Source organism: Pristiophorus japonicus, unplaced genomic scaffold (genome assembly GCF_044704955.1).
Source record: "Pristiophorus japonicus isolate sPriJap1 unplaced genomic scaffold, sPriJap1.hap1 HAP1_SCAFFOLD_130, whole genome shotgun sequence".
NCBI classification, from domain to species: domain Eukaryota; kingdom Metazoa; phylum Chordata; class Chondrichthyes; family Pristiophoridae; genus Pristiophorus; species Pristiophorus japonicus.
In genome coordinates, this window is record NW_027250967.1 from 1,163,328 (window position 1) to 1,180,467 (window position 17,140).

Genomic DNA, 17,140 nt, shown 5'->3' on the forward strand with positions numbered 1-17,140 from the left:
GTGCTTTTACAAATTAGAGTGGCTTTGTCAGTAGTCCGCGTTCGTGGCCGACAGCTCTTTTGTCAATGGATGACTGACAGCTCTTTTGTCCGAGCGAACTGCCATGCGGTCTCTGGAGTTTTAACAAAACCGGCTTTATCACATATCTGCGCAGGGTGACCCCAGCACAGGGAAAATAGCCTCAGAAAAATAAAATCCACAAAATATTCTCGACTGAGTCCATTCTTTAAACAGAACTCTGCGATGTCTTCATTACGCTCTGCTAATTATCGATCTTGCCACGTAAAAACTGCGTTGGCATTGCAATGCATTAATGTAAAATTAATTAAAAGAAAATGCAACGTTTTATCGAGTGCAAAACATGCAGTGCCTGCATTTCAAAAAGCATTGCTTTTATTCATCCTGCGGAATGCATATTGCACAGATATTGTCAGCACACATTGTGCAGACAAAGGCAGCATTAGACAACAAAATGATTTGTCCTCCGCTGATTTGCAGCAGATAACTGACGGTTGAGCACACAATTTGACAACTAGACTTGTAGATCAAGCATCAATGAAAAAGGCAACAAAACTGCCCACCAGCACCAGGTGTCTTTCACTTGTTTGTCCCAAATTTACAGCAGCTGGGACAACAAGAATTTAGGTTTTACTGAGATTTAAACTCAGATCGCTAGATTTAAAATCAAGAGGGCTCACCATTACACCATGGAACCAACTATTCCAAAACTTTTGAACCATACTTCGTCACAGACAAAGCACCGGAAGGCTGGAAGGTAGATCACACCGTTTGACGGAGAGCTGGTTGGTGGTGACATGGAAGTGTCTGCAGTGTGCGGGACCAGACTGCTTCCAAACATCCAAAATGAATGTCCCACACTTGACTTGGGAAAACTACAACTGAGAGTGGATAAGTTCCATCCCGGTCGGAGCAATCTGAAGCTTTAACTGACTGACACCCTGGTTTTGCATGTCTTGCAGTGTGTATCTGTGGCGCAATGGTTTAGCGCATTCGGCTGGTAACTGAAAGGTGGGTAATCCAAACCCATCTCCGGGCGAAGCCTTTTAATGTTTTTCCCCGAGGATTCGGTGCAGCACAGTTCCGGGTTGTCATTGTGCATTTTGGCTGCACGAATATATTCCGCAAACATTGCAAGCTTTGCTGTTATCCAGTGAGTTCCCACTCCAATACTTTTATGAACATTCAGCACAAGTAAAACGATAACAATTTTTTACATGGATCGTGTTCCTCCATCCAGTCCAATCAAAATACATTATGTTATTGTGTTTAAAGGAACTGGTGAAAATTGATTCTATTGATGCATATATCGAACTGGAACTTTGGTCTCAAGTGCTCCTCCTATCAAGAATAGACACACACACAATCAATGGTTTTACAACTGAGTCATAAACACTTACAATTTCTCATACAGCATGTAAATGAGACCGGGATAAAAATTCATCACATGTAAAGAGAAAATGAATGATTAAAGATACTACTGTCCCTCAGTAGCTATATTAATATTTATTTCATCCTGAAAAAGGTTATCGGTTATTTAACTGTGATTTAAATAATTCTTATTTTTTCTTATTAGCTGCATGTCTTCAATTTTATAAGGTTTTGAATTGAAAAAAGTTGTTACAGAAGTTACCGCCCTGACCTGGAATCGAAGCTGTTTTTCGGTGGGACAAGGAGTGGTTTTGCCCAATCATTTAAAGGTGATTTCAAAGAATGACGTGGCGTTAAATTCAGATCAAGGTTACGATGTGTTTCGGTGTGAAACAAGTGGATTGAAAAGGACAATAATGACACCAAGCATTACGATGCAGCGATGCAGCAGTGCAGCGTTCCCTCGTGGTCCAGTGATTAGGATTCGGCGCTCTCACCACCGCGGCCCTGGGTCGATTTCCGGCCAGGGAAATTGCACTTCCATCAAAAATAAAACCTTAGAAGAAAGAGTTACATGCATCTCATGTGGAAAAAAAGATTCATTGATTTAAACATCATTAATTAATCCATTGTAGAACTTCAATCATTTAATTTGCCCTGAGTATGTGAGGAACTTTTATCCCGACCTCATTGTATTTTAGTAGCATGGTCCAGCCCCGGTATCTCCACCTGTGAAAGTAGGAAACTGCTGGAAATACACAACAGGACGGGTAGCCTTTGACAAACAATTAAACCCAGGTTACAGACTCTCTCCCTTCCCCTGCCCTTTGCGGGACACTTGTTCCCCTTTAATTTTACAGACTGACTGAGTTCACTAACCGCGGGGAGAGAGTAGGTGTCTCCGCGGCCCCACTGTGCTAACATGGAAGATAACACGATGGGGATGTGGGGTGGTGGGTGGGGATCAGTGACATGTTTGTGTAAAGGGCAGCGGAGGAGAAGGATTGACATCTGTCAGTGAGGGACAGAAGTTGTTTAAGGTGAGCCAACACATTCCCGATCAGCACAGAAGGCATTCACTGGTCAGCTGCCCTCTGCTGTACTTCTGGTCAGAGCGGTTTCCGCAGTGGAGCCGTTATCACGTTTGCTTTCCATGCGGAAGGATCCCGTGCGGGAAGATTATGTTTAAACTTTCTGTGGATGAACAGCCATGGGCGAGTTTATTCTCCTGTCAAAAGGGCGACAGTGGCTTCTCCCTTATTCTTTAATTGCTCTTTATTTCACTTCACTAAATAGATATATTTGAGTGAGAGAAATTGTTCCAGAGTGTCACACACTTCATCTTTTGTTCCCTTTTAAACACATAAAATGAGGCCGGGGGAATAAATCCAGAAAACAATGCTGAGGGATATAGACAAGTGGAAGAGAGAAGTGGAAATACTGCCTCTACACACCGGAGAAGTGTGAGCTTGTGGACCGGAGAAGTTGCAGCTGCTGGAGCTGTGCGTTTTATCGGGGAGGGACGGGGGGAGAGCCCGCCGAGCGACCGGAGAAGCTGAGAAGCTGCTGTGCTTTTCATCGGGTTTGACACAGTTTAAAAATGGCAGAGTGCCAAGTTTTCTCTCCCTACTACCCATGCGCGAAGGTGCCGGCAGTGTTTTCGGCGCAGGCATTTGGCTCCGCCCCCCACTTCATCATCGACACCACGCCAGGACTCCGGGGACTGGACACAGCGGCCAGGATGGGGCGAGTTTTTCCCCGAGCCGTTTCCAGCGCGCAAAATCGGTGCGCTTGAGGTCAGTGCGCCGACAAAACTGCTTGGGGAAAATCTAGCCCTTGAAGAGTAAGGAGTACACTGAAGGAAATACAAATATGTTTGCCGAGCAACTGTCAATTTTAATAACTTTTTATACAACCATCGAAACAGCAAAAAAAACAGGGCACTCGGCCCACAGTACCTAATATACAGCCCACAGTACAAGAGTAAGGAAGTCTTGCTACAATTGTACAGGGCCCTGGTGAGGCCACACCTGGAGTATTGCGCACAGTTTTGGTCTCCTTATTTGAGGGAGGAAATAATTGCCTGGGAGGTGGTACAACAGAGGTTCACCAGATTGATTCCTGGGATGAGAGGACTGTCTTAAGTTGAGAGATTGTGTAGAATGGGCCGATACTCTCCGGAGTTTCGAAGAATGAGAGGTGATCTCATTGAAACACACAATATTCTGAAGGGGATTGACAGGGTAGATGCTGAGAGGTTGTTTCCCCCAGGCTGGAGTGTCTAGAACCAGGGGGCACAGTCTCAGGTTAAGGGGTTGGCCATTTAAGACAGAGATGAGGAGGAATTTCTTCACTGAGAGGGATATGAATCTTTGGAATGTTCTGCCCCACAGGCCTGTGGATGCTGAGTCTCTGAATATATTCAAGGCTGCGTTAGATAGATTTTTCGAGTCTCTGGGAATCAAGGGATCGAGAGATCACTGGAGTTTGGAAGAATGAGAGGGGATCTCATGGAAACATATACAATTCTGACGGGACTGGACAGGTCCCGATGTTGGGGAAGTCCAGAACCAGGGGTCAGAATCTAAGGGTTAAGGGGTAAGCCATTCAGGACTGAGATGAGGAGAAACTTCTTCGCTCAGAGAGTTGTTAACCTGTGGAATTCTCTGCCGCAGAGTTGTTGATGCCAGTGTGTTAGATATATTCAAGAGGGAGTTCGATGTGGCCCTTATAGCTAAAGGGATCAGGGGGTATGGAGAGAAAGCAGGAAAGGGGTACTGAGCTGAATGATCATCCATGATCGTATTGAATGGTGGTGCAGGCTCGAAGGGCCGAATGGCCTACTCCTGCACCTATTTTCTATGTTTCGATGTTTCTATGTCCTGCTACTGCTGCTTTAATAAATGATTCCAACATTTGCCCAACCACAGATGTTCGGCTAACTGGTCTATAGTTTCCTGCTTTTTGTCTGCCTCCTTTTTTAAATAGGGGCATTACATTTGCAGTTTTCCAATCTGCTGGGTCCTCCCCAGAATCCAGCGAGTGCATGTCCAGAGATCCGAGTGCATGTCCAGAGATCCCTGAAAGTCACAGGGCAGGTAGCTCAGGTGGTTGAGAAGAAATATGGAATGATTGCCTTTATTAGCCAAGGCATAGAATACAAGAGATGGGGTCGGTGGGGCAGGTTAGGTCACAGCTGGATGACTGCGTGCAGTTCTGGTCGCCATATTACAGGAAGGACATGATTGCACTGAAGATGGTGCAGAGGAGATTTACGAGGATGTTGCCGGCAGTGGAGAATCTTAGCCATGAGGACAGATTAGATAGGCTGGATTTGTTTTCCATGGAACAGAGCCTGAGGGGAGACCTCATTGAGATGTATAAAATTATGAGGGTCCGAGATATAGTGGATAGAAAGGACCTATTTCCCTTAGCAGAGGGATCAACAACAAGGAGGCATAAATTTAAAGTAATTGGTCGAAAGTTTAGAGGGGAAATTTCTTCACGCAGAGGGTTGTGGGGTCTGGAACTCACTGCCTGAAAGGGTGGTAGAGGCAGAAACCCTCACCACATTTAAAAAGTGCTTGGATGTGCACCTGAACTGCAGTAACCTGCAGGGTTATGGACCTAGAGCTGGAAAGTGGGATTAGGCTGGATAGTCTCTTGTTGGCCGGCGCGGACACGATTGGCCGAAATGGCCTCCTTCTGTGCTGTAAACTTATTTGATTCTATGAACTCGTTTGCAAAGAGTTGAGGTGATTTGGGCACATCTTTCTTCAAATGACAACATTTCAAAGGCAAGTCAACGGCTGTAAAGCGCTTTGGGGCATCATGAGTTCCTGACAGACGCTGCAGAAACGCAAGTCCTTCTTTGCAAAATTTCAATGCAAACTCAAGGCTGGTCTGGGATTTGAAGCCAAGATTCTTCTGCAAATTTTAAGTAACAACTGCGAAGCAAGAATCATACCCCTCGACCAACAAACCACCTGCTTAGCAAATGTGGAGATAAGATGTAACCATTATTGAAGCATTTTTAGTGTGTGTTGCTGTTCTTGATCGGAGCAGCACATGAGACGGAATCAGTGACTTTGCCCTTTTGACATGTCTTCTGAAGCGCCGCACGGTCCCACTCCTGCAGTCAATGAGCTGTTGCGACGTTAATGTATCCATCATCATCATCATCATAGGCGGTCACTCGAAACGAGGGTGTCTTGCTTTCACGCCGAAAAAGGATGATTTCACAGGCGTTTCAATGAAGGACCCGAACCACATCCCGAAGGGTGGAAGAAGCCTGTGCTTGGATTTTTTTAACGTGTGGTGGCCGTTGCACCCCAGCCATCACACGGGCTTGACAGAGCGAGGTCTTGGTCCAGTGGCAAGGGTTATCCAAGACGACTGGAGACCAGCTCTGCTGCACGGACCGAGTGCACACACATATTGCAGTGTGGGCTGGCGCGTGCTAACCCTGGGCTCCTGGTCCCAAACTCATGCCTCATCTGGGCCCCGATCACGTCCCTCTACAGTCTCTCGCCGCTCCTTCGCCCCGATCTCGCCGCTCCTGCTGTATCTGCCCACGCTCCAATTACAGACTTGGACCTTGATGACGTCACTCTTCGCTGCCGCCGCCCTCCTGCACCAGCTCGCGCTGCTCCCTGGAGTAGTCTCCCGGGACCTCCAAGCTGCTCCCAGGGCCGCTTGCCGTTCCTTTTATGGCCCCGACCTGCCGCTGGTGTTCTCCCGTTAGTGTATCCAGGCTGTGGGTGGCCACCAAGAGCACAGCAGAGGGGTTTCTGCATTAGGTCTGGGTGGGGACAGTATCTTTCCCCTTCTCTCTTCCTCTTGTCTCTACCCCTGTTCTTTTATTTCTCTATTTATTCCCCCTGTCTCAGTTTCTAGTGTTTAAAAGGGAACAAAAGATGAAATGGATATCACTGTGGAACAATTTCTCTCACTCAAAGTTAGACGCACTCCCGTTGCACCATGAGGTCTCGGTAGTGAGCCGTTGATATTCAGGTTCCTATATAAATATATATAAATATATCTACATGTATCATAACCGTTCCCTGGTGGTCGAGGTGTTAAGATCCGGCGCACTAAACTGATTTCAATTCTCGATCAATTCATCGCATAAAAATAATTGAGGACTGTGGGACGATTAATAATTGCTGTAATCACCATGAATACCAATACTTTCTGCTATAGACCAAGCTTACAGACTATCTGGCTTCTCCTGCCCTTTGCCGGGCACGTGTTCCGGGTTTAATTTAGTAAACTGGGCGAGTTCGCTGATCGCGGGGAGACGGTAGGAGCCTCTGTGGCCCCACTGTGAGGATGTGGAAGTGAACACGGTGGCTGGGTGAACCGTGACATTTCTGTAAAGGGCAGCGGAGGAGAAGGATTGAGAACTTTCAGTGTGGGACAGAAGTTGTTTCAGGTGAGCCAACACATTCCCGATCAGCACAGAGGGAGCTCACTGGTCAGCTCCCCTCTGTTGGGGCTGTTGTGCCAGAGGTTTCTGTCGTGTTGTGGTTATCACATTTGCTTTATACATGAAATGTACCGGGTTTGATTCTGGGTAGAAACATGATGTTTAAACTTGCTATAAGGGAACAATCGGATGAGAGTTTAGTCTCCTGGAAAATGCTGCCTGACCTGCTGAGATTTCCAGCGTTTGCTGTCGTTATTTGCTATTTATTCTCCTGGTAAAAGGGCTCCCTTATTCCTGAATTGCTCTTTATTTAACCAATAAATAGATAACTTTCAGTGAGAGTAAACAGATCCACCGGGGACCTTTCGCATGTGAGGCCAACGTGATATCCGCTACACTGCAGCCCATCAAAGGGCGAGAAACCACTGAATATAAAGGATGAGCTCACAAATATCAGGGGCAGTGCAGTCTGGTCAACGTCAAACCCTCCTTTCTTATTCAGCAGTGGCATGAACGGGAGTCAGACGCCACAAAGTTTAATTAAAGATACAAATACAAGTAACACTTCCAAATCTTTTCACTGTAAAATTCTTTCACTTTATTTGAAATCCTACTGCGTTGAATCTGAAAATGATCACCATGAGATTTTATCTTCACGACGGATTCTAATTTATCTGCACGGAAGGAATAACCGGTGCTGTTAAATTTGACAAAAGTTGCCCCAGATTCCTGGTGACATCGGCAATACAGTGTGTAAAATGGGTTAACATGCTGAAGAACATAAGAACAAAAGAAATAGGTGCAGGAGTCGGTCATACGCCCCTCGAGCCTGATCCGACATTTAATACGATCATGGCCGATGCAATCATGGACTCAGGTCCACTTCCCTGCCCGCTCCGCAAAGCACAGGACAAATGATTGAAGTATCGACTGTCCCTCAGTTAGCATTTCTTTCATTGTGCAAATGAAGGTGACGGGTTAATTAATGATGCTTTTCCATGAAAACAACACAAAGGTTTAAGAAAAAAACATACGGTGACTAGCAGGTGAGCGTTGCTTCTGACACCCGGTGGAAATGGACGGGGATTTTAAAGCCCCTTGTGTTGTTGAAGCTTCATATAGAGGAACATCTCAAACACATTGTGTAGGCCTCGTGGCGCAACGGTAGCGCGTCTGACTCCAGATCGGAAGGTTGTGTGTTCAAATCACGTCGGGGTCACTGTTCTTCCAGAATTAATATTTTCTTTGCTGTTTGGCAATAACCAGACCCTTGTTCCAAGGTCTGTCTCATTGTTTCCCCGGTGTCAGGCAGAGATACGCCTGCTGCCCTCATTTAATTCATGTGACAGGACACACAAGTTCAAAATCAACTTGCAGGTGGCCACACACACCGCCGAGCGGTCGAAGGTGCGTTGATTAGATCGCAGTTTTCTCTGGAGGTGTGGGTTTGAATCCAACTTCTGACATTTCTTATTTTTAATCATGAAGCGAAACTCATTGTTTGACACCACGACCAACTCCTTAAAACTGGGATTCTGCAGCTCACCTGCTCGCTTAACATCTCCGTCTGACCTGATGCTGAAAGTGGAGATGTTTCCGCAGTGTCGCGGTTAACACGTTCGCCTCACAGAGGGGAATATTTTCTGTAGCTTTCTCCTCATGCATGCTCAGGGGCGAGTTTGTTCTCCTGTGAAAAGTTCATAAGATGAAAAGCATGTAAGGATTAGGGGCCGGAGTAGGCCATTCGGCCCCTCGAGTCTGGTCCACCATTCAAGAAGATGCTGGCAGTTCCTCGACAGCAAGTTTAAACATCTGGGGCGGAGCCAACAGGCGCCTGTCTGCAATCAGTGAGAGAACGGTATGTTTGGCAGAAGCCTGGCGAGCTCAGTCGGTGGAACATAAGACTTTTAATCTCAGGGTCGTGGTTTCGACACCCACATTAGACATTTACATTTTTCATAGAATGAAAGAAGGATAGAAGTTTGCAGACATTTCGGCCCATCACTTCAACCCCGGCCAACAAGAGGCGATCCAGCTTCATCCCACTTTCCAGCTCTGGGTCCATAACCCTGCAGGTTACGGCACTACAGGTGCACATCCAAATACTTTTTACATGTGGTATCTACCTCCGCCATTCTTTCATGCAGCGAGTTCCTGACCCCCACGAACCTCTGCATGAAGAATTTTACCTTCAAATCCTCATTAAACCTTCTACCAATTGCTTTAAATATATGCCCCCTGATTGTTGACCCTTCTGCTATCCACTATATCTCGGCCCCTCATCATTTTATGCATCTCAATGTTGTCTCCCCTCAGCCTCCTCTGTTCCAATGAAAACAAACACAACCGATCCAATCTGTCCTCATAGCTAAGATTCTCCACGCCTGGCAACATCCTCGTTCATCTCCTCTGTACCCTCTCGTACAATCACATAATTCCTGTAATACGGTGACCAGAACTACACACAGTACTCCAGCTGTACCCTAACCAGTGTTTTATACATTTCAGGCATAACCAACCTGCTCTTCTATCCCATGCCTCAGCCAATAAAGGCAAGCATTCCGTGCGCCTTCTTAACCACATTATCCAACTGGCCTACTACCTTCAGGGACCTGTGGACATGCACTCCAAGGTCCCTTTGTTCTTCCACACTTCTCAATGTCGGACCATTTAATGTGTGTTTCTTTCCTTGTTTGCCCTCCCCAAATACACAGCCTCACACTTCTCTGGATTAAATTAGTATCACCTGAAAACGTTTTAATCATACCTCCTATATTTAAGTTTAGATCATTGATGTTGCCACTAAAAGCCAGGGACCTAGCACTGAGCCCTGTGGAACCCCACTGGAACAACCCTTCCAGTCCCAAACACTAATTACACATTACCCTTTGCTTCCTGCCTCTGAGCCAATTTTGGATCCAACTTGCCACTTTGCCCTGGTCCCATGGGCTTTTACTTTCGTGACCAGACTTCCATGTGGGAACTTGGCGAAAGCTTTGCTAAAATCCTTATACACTACATCGTACGCACTGCCCTCATCAATCCACTTGGTTACCTCCTCAAAAAATTCAATCAAGTGAGTCAGACAAGACCTTCCCTGAACAAATCCATGCTGACTATCCGTGATTAACCCATGTCTTTCTAAATGCAGAAATTAAATAATTGTTAAATTTTATCCTGCTTTCACGGGAAAGCACCATTAATTAACCGATGATCTTTGTTGTGCATGTATAAAATAAGTATACACACTGTACACTCAATGTACAGTTACATAAGACCATTGGATGTATCTTCACACTGTATGCACTATGCTTGTATCACCAGAGGGTGCAACTGGTGGAGACCTCGGGGTCACCTGTACACGACAGGTAACCAGGTATAAAAGGGAGCTCACAGTCCTGTACCCTCACTCAGGAGCTGCAATAAGTGGACTAAGGTAACCACAGTTCAAGTACAATACCTTACCTCGTGGAGTCATTACTAGAGTGCTTACAGACACAATAACCGGTGACGAGAATCCGAATTTCCATGTGACAATGGCTAACCTTGGCAGGTTTGAACAATTCGCCGATGGGGAAGATTGGAAGGTCTTTGTGGAAAGGCTCGAACACTTCCTTATTGCAAATGACATGGGGGGAGACGACCCGACCTCGCTGGCTGATAAGTGCAGAGCTATCCTGCTCAGTAGTTGTGGGCCCACCGTCTATGGCCTTGTCAGGCACCTGCTAGTCCCAGAGAAGACAATAACATATGTGGAGCTCATAACGCTGATACAGGAACAGCTCAAACCTAAAGAGAGCATCCTCACAGCCAGACACCGGTTCTCTCCCCACCGGTGGATCCGAAGGCCAAGAAATCGTAAAATATGCTGCAGACCTGAGACGATTGGCTGCACCATGTGATTTTAGCGATCATCTCACCGAAGCACGAAGGGACATCTTTGTTATTGGAATCGGTCACAAGGGACTTCTCCACAGGCTGCTCTCTGCGGACACCACGGTCACCCTGCAGAAGGCAATTAACGTGAGCCAGGCGTTCATGATCTCGGCCTGAGTTTCCAAGTGGATGTCTCACCCCCAGGACTCTAACCCGGCAAGTACTGTGAACCGAAAGGTGCCTTTTAGAGGCAGGGCTGCTGCTAGCAGTCTCTCTCAGGGAAGAGAGAACAGAACCCCGAGTCCCACAATCCTGAGTCCGCCACATGTGACCAACCGGCCAACCCCATACTGGCGCTGTGGAGGAAATCACAGGGCCCACCAGTGCCGCTATAAAGACTATACTTGCAAAGGCTGTAACATGAAGGGCCACCTCCAGCGAATATGCAAGAGAAATCAGACTCACCGAGTCGATGGAAAGTTGGCTGATCATCCGGAGTCCAGCGAGGTTGAGGTGTACGGAGTGTTAACCTGCACCACCGAGAGTTCTCCATTGAAAATGGAAGTTGAAGTCAACGATGTTCCAGTCACGATGGAGGTGGACACAGGCGCGAGCCAGTCACTGATGAATCAGGCAGCCTTTGAGAAACTCTGGGACACACAGTCGAGTTGGGCGGTTGGTTTTTCAGGTGTTGTGCTGGATCCAACGTCGGGGTCATGGAGGATGTCGATCGCTGGATGTTGGAGCTATTCCCAGCTCCAAGTGATCTTTTTCATCCACCTTCTTCCTAATAGCTTTGGACCATCCCCAGCAATGATCCACAAAGGTAACCTGTGCATCTCGCCGCCATGGGACACCTGGACATCCACGCTGCCAACGACTGGGATGTATCGTTTGTGTAGGTGAGCAGTTTCACTTCGATCGGAATCATTTTAGGTCGTTCGATTGGATTGTCCCAGAGTTTCTCAAAGGCTGCCTGATTCATCAGTGACTGGCTCGCGCCTGTGTCCACCTCCATCGTGACTGGAACATCGTTGACTTCAACTTCCATTTTCAATGGAGAACTCTCGGTGGTGCAGGTTAACACTCCGTACAGCTCATCGTCGCTGGACTCCGGATGATCAGCCAACTTTCCATCGACTCGGTGAGTCTGATTTCTCTTGCATATTCGCTGGAGGTGGTCCTTCATGTTACAGCCTTTGCAAGTATAGTCTTTATAGCGGCACTGGTGGGCCCTGTGATTTCCTCCACAGCGCCAGTATGGGGTTGGCCGGTTGGTCACATGTGGCGGACTCAGGATTGTGGGACTCGGGGTTCTGTTCTCTCTTCCCTGAGAGAGACTGCTAGCAGCAGCCCTGCCTCTAAAAGGCACCTTTCGGTTCACAGTACTTGCCGGGTTAGAGTCCTGGGGGTGAGACATCCACTTGGAAACTCAGGCCGAGATCATGAACGCCTGGCTCACGTTAATTGCCTTCTGCAGGGTGACCGTGGTGTCCGCAGAGAGCAGCCTGTGGAGAAGTCCCTTGTGACCGATTCCAATAACAAAGATGTCCCTTCGTGCTTCGGTGAGATGATCGCTAAAATCACATGGTGCAGCCAATCGTCTCAGGTCTGCAGCATATTTTACGATTTCTTGGCCTTCGGATCCACCGGTGGGGAGAGAACCGGTGTCTGGCTGTGAGGATGCTCTCTTTAGGTTTGAGCTGTTCCTGTATCAGCGTTATGAGCTCCACATATGTTATTGTCTTCTCTGGGACTAGCAGGTGCCTGACAAGGCCATAGACGGTGGGCCCACAACTACTGAGCAGGATAGCTCTGCACTTATCAGCCAGCGAGGTCGGGTCGTCTCCCCCCATGTCATTTGCAATAAAGAAGTGTTCGAGCCTTTCCACAAAGGCCTTCCAATCTTCCCCATCGGCGAATTGTTCAAACCTGCCAAGGTTAGCCATTGTCACATGGAAATTCGGATTCTCGTCACCGGTTATTGTGTCTGTAAGCACTCTCGTAATGACTCCACGAGGTAAGGTATTGTACTTGAACTGTGGTTACCTTAGTCCACTTATTGCAGCTCCTGAGTGAGGGTACAGGACTGTGAGCTCCCTTTTATACCTGGTTACCTGTCGTGTACAGGTGACCCCGAGGTCTCCACCAGTTGCACCCTCTGGTGATACAAGCATAGTGCATACAGTGTGAAGATACATCCAATGGTCTTATGTAACTGTACATTGAGTGTACAGTGTGTATACTTATTTTATACATGCACAACAAAGATCATCGGTTAATTAATGGTGCTTTCCCGTGAAAGCAGAATAAAATTTAACAATTATTTAATTTCTGCATTTAGAAAGACATGGGTTAATCACGGATAGTCAGCATGGATTTGTTCAGGGAAGGTCTTGTCTGACTCACTTGATTGAATGTTTTGAGGAGGTAACCAAGTGGATTGATGAGGGCAGTGCGTACGATGTAGTGTATAAGGATTTTAGCAAAGCTTTCGCCAAGTTCCCACATGGAAGTCTGGTCACGAAAGTAAAAGCCCATGGGACCAGGGCAAAGTGGCAAGTTGGATCCAAAATTGGCTCAGAGGCAGGAAGCAAAGGGTAATGTTTAATTAGTGTTTGGGACTGGAAGGGTTGTTCCAGTGGGGTTCCACAGGGCTCAGTGCTAGGTCCCTGGCTTTTAGTGGCAACATCAATGATCTAAACTTAAATATAGGAGGTATGATTAAAACGTTTTCAGGTGATACTAATTTAATCCAGAGAAGTGTGAGGCTGTGTATTTGGGGAGGGCAAACAAGGAAAGAAACACACATTAAATGGTCCGACATTGAGAAGTGTGGAAGAACAAAGGGACCTTGGAGTGCATGTCCACAGGTCCCTGAAGGTAGTAGGCCAGTTGGATAATGTGGTTAAGAAGGCGCACGGAATGCTTGCCTTTATTGGCTGAGGCATGGGATAGAAGAGCAGGTTGGTCATGCCTGAAATGTATAAAACACTGGTTAGGGTACAGCTGGAGTACTGTGTGTAGTTCTGGTCACCGTATTACAGGAATTATGTGATTGTACGAGAGGGTACAGAGGAGATGAACGAGGATGTTGCCAGGCGTGGAGAATCTTAGCTATGAGGACAGATTGGATCGGTTGGGTTTGTTTTCATTGGAACAGAGGAGGCTGAGGGGAGACAACATTGAGATGCATAAAATGATGAGGGGCCGAGATATAGTGGATAGCAGAAGGGTCAACAATCAGGGGGCATATATTTAAAGCAATTGGTAGAAGGTTTAAAGAGGATTTGAAGGTAAAATTCTTCATGCAGAGGTTCGTGGGGGTCAGGAACTCGCTGCATGAAAGAATGGCGGAGGTAGATACCACATGTAAAAAGTATTTGGATGTGCACCTGAAGTGCCGTAACCTGCAGGGTTATGGACCCAGAGCTGGAAAGTGGGATGAAGCTGGATCGCCTCTTCTTGGCCGGGGTTGAAGTGATGGGCCGAAATGGCTGCAAACTTCTATCCTTCTTTCATTCTATGAAAAATGTAAATGTCTAATGTGGGTGTCGAAACCACGACCCTGAGATTAAAAGTCTTATGTTCCACCGACTGAGCTCGCCAGGCTTCTGCCAAACATACCGTTCTCTCACTGATTGCAGACAGGCGCCTGTTGGCTCCGCCCCAGATGTTTAAACTTGCTGTCGAGGAACTGCCAGCATCTTCTTGAATGGTGGACCAGATTCGAGGGGCCGAATGGCCTACTCCGGCCCCTAATCCTTACATGCTTTTCATCTTATAACTTTTCACAGGAGAACAAACTCGCCCCTGAGCATGCATGAGGAGAAAGCTACAGAAAATATTCCCCTCTGTGAGGCGAACGTGTTAACCGCGACACTGCGGAAACATCTCCACTTTCAGCATCAGGTCAGACGGAGATGTTAAGCGGGAGCAGGTGAGCTGCAGAATCCCAGTTTTAAGGAGTTGGTCGTGGTGTCAAACAATGAGTTTCGCTTCATGATTAAAAATAAGAAATGTCAGAAGTTGGATTCAAACCCACACCTCCAGAGAAAACTGCGATCTAATCAACGCACCTTCGACCGCTCGGCGGTGTGTGTGGCCACCTGCAAGTTCATTTTGAACTTGTGTGTCCTGTCACATGAATTAAATGAGGGCAGCAGGCGTATCTCTGCCTGACACCGGGGAAACAATGAGACAGACCTTGGAACAAGGGTCTGGTTATTGCCAAACAGCAAAGAAAATATTAATTCTGAAAGAACAGTGACCCCGACGTGATTTGAACACACAACCTCCCGATCTGGAGTCAGACGCGCTACCGTTGCGCCACGAGGCCTACACAATGTGTTTGAGATGTTCCTCTATATGAAGCTTCAACAACACAAGGGGCTTTAAAATCCCCGTCCATTTCCACCGGGTGTCAGAAGCAACGCTCACCTGCCAGTCACCGTATGTTTTTTTCTTAAACTTTTGTGTTGTTTTCATGGAAAAGCATCATTAATTAACCCGTCACCTTCATTTGCACAATGAAAGAAATGCTAACTGAGGGACAGTCGATACTTCAATCATTTGTCCTGTGCTTTGCGGAGCGGGCAGGGAAGTGGACCTGAGTCCATGATCGCATCGGCCATGATCGTATTAAATGTCGGATCAGGCTCGAGGGGCGTATGACCGACTCCTGCACCTATTTCTTTTGTTCTTATGTTCTTCAGCATGTTAACCCATTTTACACACTGTATTGCCGATGTCACCAGGAATCTGGGGCAACTTTTGTCAAATTTAACAGCACCGGTTATTCCTTCCGTGCAGATAAATTAGAATCCGTCGTGAAGATAAAATCTCATGGTGATCATTTTCAGATTCAACGCAGTAGGATTTCAAATAAAGTGAAAGAATTTTACAGTGAAAAGATTTGGAAGTGTTACTTGTATTTGTATCTTTAATTAAACTTTGTGGCGTCTGACTCCCGTTCATGCCACTGCTGAATAAGAAAGGAGGGTTTGACGTTGACCAGACTGCACTGCCCCAGATATTTGTGAGCTCATCCTTTATATTCAGTGGTTTCTCGCCCTTTGATGGGCTGCAGTGTAGCGGATATCACGTTGGCCTCACATGCGAAAGGTCCCCGGTGGATCTGTTTTCTCTCACTGAAAGTTATCTATTTATTGGTTAAATAAAGAGCAATTCAGGAATAAGGGAGCCTTTTACCAGGAGAATAAATAGCAAATAACGACAGCAAACGCTGGAAATCTCAGCAGGTCAGGCAGCATTTTCCAGGAGACTAAACTCTCATCCGATTGTTCCCTTATAGCAAGTTTAAACATCATGTTTCTACCCAGAATCAAACCCGGTACATTTCATGTATAAAGCAAATGTGATAACCACTACACGACAGAAACCTCTGGCACAACAGCCCCAACAGAGGGGAGCTGACCAGTGAGCTCCCTCTGTGCTGATCGGGAATGTGTTGGCTCACCTGAAACAACTTCTGTCCCACACTGAAAGTTCTCAATCCTTCTCCTCCGCTGCCCTTTACAGAAATGTCACGGTTCACCCAGCCACCGTGTTCACTTCCACATCCTCACAGTGGGGCCACAGAGGCTCCTACCGTCTCCCCGCGATCAGCGAACTCGCCCAGTTTACTAAATTAAACCCGGAACACGTGCCCGGCAAAGGGCAGGAGAAGCCAGATAGTCTGTAAGCTTGGTCTATAGCAGAAAGTATTGGTATTCATGGCGATTACAGCAATTATTAATCGTCCCACAGTCCTCAATTATTTTTATGCGATGAATTGATCGAGAATTGAAATCAGTTTAGTGCGCCGGATCTTAACCCCTCGACCACCAGGGAACGGTTATGATACATGTAGATATATTTATATATATTTATATAGGAACCTGAATATCAACGGCTCACTACCGAGACCTCATGGTGCAACGGGAGTGCGTCTAACTTTGAGTGAGAGAAATTGTTCCACAGTGATATCCATTTCATCTTTTGTTCCCTTTTAAACACTAGAAACTGAGACAGGGGGAATAAATAGAGAAATAAAAGAACAGGGATAGAGACAGAGGAAGAGAGAAGGGGAAAGGTACTGTCCCCACCCAGAACTAATGCAGAAACCCCTCTGCTGTGCTCTTGGTGGCCACCCACAGCCTGGATACACTAACGGGAGAACACCAGCGGCAGGTCGGGGCCATAAAAGGAACGGCAAGCGGCCCTGGGAGCAGCTTGGAGGTCCCGCGAGACTACTCCAGGGAGCAGCGCGAGCTGGTGCAGGAGGGCGGCGGCAGCGAAGAGTGACGTCATCAAGGTCCAAGTCTGTGATTGGAGCGTGGGCAGATACAGCAGGAGCGGCGAGATCGGGGCGAAGGAGCGGCGAGAGACTGTAGAGGGACGTGATCGGGGCCCAGATGAGGCATGAGTTTGGGACCAGGAGCCCAG

General features: G+C 47.0%; 2 non-coding genes across 2 annotated transcripts; one reads left to right on the forward strand and one right to left on the reverse strand.

The window, feature by feature from the left end:
* The first annotated feature begins 7,964 nt into the window (after window positions 1–7,964).
* On the forward strand, window positions 7,965–8,036 carry trnaw-cca (transfer RNA tryptophan (anticodon CCA)). Its single transcript has one exon. It is a non-coding gene; the product is annotated as a tRNA-Trp (tRNA).
* A 6,924-nt stretch (window positions 8,037–14,960) lies between these two features.
* trnaw-cca (transfer RNA tryptophan (anticodon CCA)) lies at window positions 14,961–15,032 on the reverse strand. The gene has a single exon. It is a non-coding gene; the product is annotated as a tRNA-Trp (tRNA).
* Between the last annotated feature and the right edge of the window lie 2,108 nt (window positions 15,033–17,140).